Here is a 4,846-nt window from a genome sequence, read left to right as displayed (position 1 = left end):
AAGTCAAAGGGTGAATTAAAGTGCTTCCAGATTTTTCTGTTTATTCTCATGAGAATTCTCTCTTGTACACAAATTCCTTTCCATAGTAATTAAATTGACCCATCCTGTCTACAGTGTATTTTAAATAGCAGCATATCAGAGAAAGGAAGGAGGAGATGCATTTTTATACATCTCTTAATGTGTATCTTTCTAGCAACAGTTGAATGTTTTCTTCCCAGTTCATCTTTTCAATTCAAAATACAAGTCAGGACTACCAATACAGAAACAGATTTTGGAGTATTTATTCCTGGAGTAATCAACAATATTGGCATGCTAACAATGCCTAAAAGTCTTCCTGAGTAGCTGTATGAGAACACATCTTCACTTGTTAGTCAGCTCTCTAAGTTGCCAAGGCATCTTGGATACAGCTTGAAAAGCACTTAAGAAACACCAAAAATATCATTGCATGAATGGCTTCATAAGTGCTGAATACTGAGAGGGTTAGAAATAAACACAGTCATTGCTGAATTCTTTAACTACTGTGAGTTTTAGTGAGGTCTCTGCATTTTAAGCCACCCATGGTCACACCTGTAAATTAATGCTAGTCCAGCCTCTTGATTCCTTGAGTGTTAGATGCTCTCAGAAGAGACAGAGCTTTGGCCCAATTAGATTTACTCCAACAGGGACATATTGGCACATAAAAGCAGCATACAGTATGGCTATATGCATATGTGTCTTTAGATAGACTCTTCTTCTGACAAGGAAGATCACTCAGAAACACTTTTTCCTCCAAAAATTATTTGAAGCAAAATAATATTCTCATTTGTCCTTTTTTTCTTGCTTTTTTTTTAAGACAATTTTTTAAAAATCCGTTTGTAATTTTAAAATATCTAAGCATATGTTCTGTGTAGAAACATTCAGTCTGCATTGCTCAGGAACTCTTCACTGTGAACTTATATTTGAGCACTCAGCATTTTTAATTTGAGCTATGCAGTTGCATATCTGATACAAATGGAACTATTTCCGTTCTCTGGCTCCATTACTTGATTTATACCTTATGGTTCTCTTTTCATCCAAAATCAATTTCTGTAGAATCTTTACCTATGTAGATAAAATTGCAGGAGGAAGTACTTAATGTTTAAGCTACAAATTTGAAATCCACCTTGTGAAAGAATATTCAATAATTCTGAGCTGATTATATAGCTCTTGTCTAGGAAGTGGGAGATTCAGGTTTTCTTCATCTCCCTAAAGGGATTTAAACTCCGGCCCAGACTATGGCTATTAGGAGTAGAGGGGAGTGTTTATCTCCTTTGGCTGAAGTTATTTTGCTTTGTTTACAGGCATTAAAGATTCACCACAGGAGGAAGGGAGAAATAGCAGCATCTGATGGATTTCATGGGAGTGTGACATTCAGGATGGTAGGTGGTCTGTGTTGTAGTCCTGCTCCAGGAACAAGGCAAATGTGCACAATAGCAATCAGGTGTAAAAGCATAAAAATACATGTGTGACGAGACTAGAAATCTGTTGTTCCTCTTGCTCACCTGAATTCCCAGCCATTGGGAGAGTCACTTCTTCCCAGTCTTTCCGTTTAGAAAGGAAATTCAGAAATGTAGTAAGGAATCTCTCTTATCTCATATGCATATTTTCATATGGTAATATACTTTCAGTGGCACAGCTTCACACATTTCTTTGTATCCTGAGTTCCATGTCATTCATTTCCTCATGTTCATGTATGTTTCTAACACCCAGAGAGCTCTTTCAAGGGCTTTCTATCCCAGTGCCCACAAAGCTTCTCTTTTGCCTGACTCTTTATTTCCTTTTAAGTATGTTGCACATCCTCAAAGTGTCTTGTTATTCATCCTGTCCCCTGGTTTATGCTGAAAGCTTTTAAATACGTTTTAATGATGCATAACAGCAATATAATGAGCCTAATAGCATGCTATTGATTTTCATTTGAAACACTGACATTTGAACATTTCAATAGCCTTTTAACAGTGTGTATATTTAATGTGATTCAGAGACAAGGCAAATGCAACACAATATGTCTCTACTAAAAAAAGTCACATTCTCTATTTCTTGACTCTCTTTCCCCTTCTCCTGCAATCTTTTTGGCAATCATCCATATTAAAAGTATATAATTTTCAGCATTTTTAAAAAAGTAATACTACTAATAATAATTTTATTTTCTTGTACCATAATACTTGGTACGAGAAGATTAAAGGGAAAACCACAAAATTTCAGTATCCAGACACAGCTTTGCTTATCTGCTCTGATCACAGTGAAGATATTAATGATCCACATCCAGTGAGTGCTGCCAGAGAATGCAATGCATTAGCTCTGGAGTGAACTGCCCAAGGATGCCCTCTAGACAATTCTCACGCTCACTTGGTGAACTAAGAAACACAAAAAGAAAAATGCCATCATACAGCAAACATACACATCAGCATAAGATAAGATAAGATAAGCTAAGATAGCAGCTCCCTTTTGATGAATAGCTCAGTAGTTTAATCATATGAAGAGTCTTGTTTCCAGGAGAGGCTTCTGAGATGTCAACAAGCAAGATTTGAAGCAGCCAAACACTGTCCTGACCAGCCTGTGTGTGTGGCTATTTGGACATAAAACTAACAGCAGCATTGCCAGGCTCTACTATATGTTTTCCTGGTGCTGTATGTAAATACCTTAATTTTCCAGTACTGTGACACGTTTTTTTCAGAGAGTGCTTATCAAAAATGAATAGGGGTCAAGTTTACATCATAACACCTTATCCTTCTGTGTTTTCACAGCATCATTCATATTCTTTGCCCATCAGTCATCTGCACAGCAGCATAAATGTGCATGATGCTGTAAAGATTTTAGGAAATACATCCTCTACTCTGTGGATTGATTGAACATAAGGTAATACATAGAGAAAGAGAGAAAAGCAAAGGACCAGGGAAACAAGGAAGGCCTATGCTTTTGTGAGGTCTTCCAAGTTCGCTTGCTTTCCCAATGTATATCTTTTGGTTTGTAGCCACATCAAATAAGAGGATCATCTGACAAGTCATGACTCAGACCTCATTGCAATTGCGTATAATTAGACAGGGGTTTTGCTATTGAGCTTAAAAAAAATCACCTGCATTCATTATCATTTTGTTCAGATGTTTTTTCAGTCCTGTGGTTTTCTTTCAAGAAGATGATGCAAGTAAGATCAGGAGCAAAATTTCTGAGAAATATATAAGTGATTTTGAAATCTGAGATGCTTTTTGAATTATTAGTAATTCCCAGAATGCATCTTAGACTGAAATTATGATACACAATTTTCAGAGGTTACCTAAAAATTCAAAACTATTTATCAAATAAGGTACCTAAGACAGGCATATGCATGTTTTGTTTTTAAAATGTAAGTTAAGCTCTATTTCAGTTCATTTCTAGAGACTCTTCTAACTAGAAAAAGAAATGAGCAAGAAAACCATCTTAATGTGCCTTGAATAGGTGGTGATATTAGTAAGTAACTGTGCTGAAAGCAGTAGAGCGGGGCATGGATATTAAATCAGTCAGAGAAGAAATCTCTTATGCATATAGTTGAAAACAGAAGAAATTTCTGTTACCTTTTATTTAAGACAGGTCATATGAACAGTCTCCAGAAGAAACTAATTCTCTTGGCTGATGGTGGAGGGATTGTAGAATGATGACCTCAGACATCTCATTTTTGACCTCTGAGTTAGGAGATCAGTCCCATCCCCTGAAGAAGCAAGATCAGCCAAAGGGGTTGTACAATACAACTGCTTCTTTCTGCCCACCTGCCCTGGGGGAAGTCCCCTATGGCTCCTGCTTGTTGGCACTTGTGTCTTGCAACAATCAGAAGTTTCCAGAGGCTGTGGAACTACTTTGTTCCCTGTCTATTAAGCATGACTATAAAAGGCCAAGTCCCCAGTACTGCCAGTTCCATGAAATTGAAAGGTAGTAAATTCAAATCTCATAAACAAAAATCATTTTATATATAGCATGCATATAAAGAATTTACTATTACAGACTGTCAGAGATGCCATGGTTGTAAGGACGCCTATGACATTTTCAAAGGTAACAAAATATCTAGAGTAAATTCGGGAAAGGAGAAATTTAGAAGGTGCATAAGTGCTTCTTCATTTTACACAATCTCTTAATGATGGGTGAGACCTTTTTGGGGATTATTTTCTCTGTTGGAACTTGTCTTGGTCACCATCAGACAGGAATTTCTAGACCATAAATCTGAACAAATATATCAATTTCCGTGTTGCTCACTTACACCTGAGAGAGTCTGACCATAAAGTGCACCAAGGGTTTGACCTAAAGCACATCATCCATCACTGATGCAGTAAACCTGCATTCATTCTGTGGGGCTCTGAAGAATTGCCCAATGGGCAGTTGGTTTGCAGGGCAAAGATATGTACTCTTGGGTAATGTGGCATTGGTATACAAGGCCCTGCATTCATTGCTCCACTCTCACATGCCTAAAAGAATCCCAGATTGTGTGATTCATGCACCTCCTGCTCTTCCTTTTAATTCTTTGCTCGAAATCCAGTGCAAACTTCCTCTCTCATCCTGACTATTTATAAGTATACATAGAAACAAATGTTTTGTAAAGATGTAAGAGACATTCTTCTTTATTCCCAGTGGCAAATAAAACCTTTTATTTTTAGCCCAGTTTCCTAAGGAAATGAGACTGATGCAATCACATTGTCTATTTGTCTGTCTATCAAATTGGCCCCCCTTCCCCCCTTCCCTCCCCCCATCAACTTCTCACCAATAATTTCTTCCAGCCAGATCTGAAAGAAAGGCAAAATTCTTTCCAAAATGTTAAATGCACACTAGTTTATGAAAATCAGTGCTGGGCCAGAGGAGAGATCTT

This window comes from Sturnus vulgaris, chromosome 2 (genome assembly GCF_052056855.1).
Source record: "Sturnus vulgaris isolate bStuVul1 chromosome 2, bStuVul1.hap1, whole genome shotgun sequence".
Lineage (NCBI taxonomy): Eukaryota > Metazoa > Chordata > Aves > Passeriformes > Sturnidae > Sturnus > Sturnus vulgaris.
The sequence above is the reverse complement of the archived record's forward strand: the minus strand, read 5'-3'. Positions refer to the sequence as shown.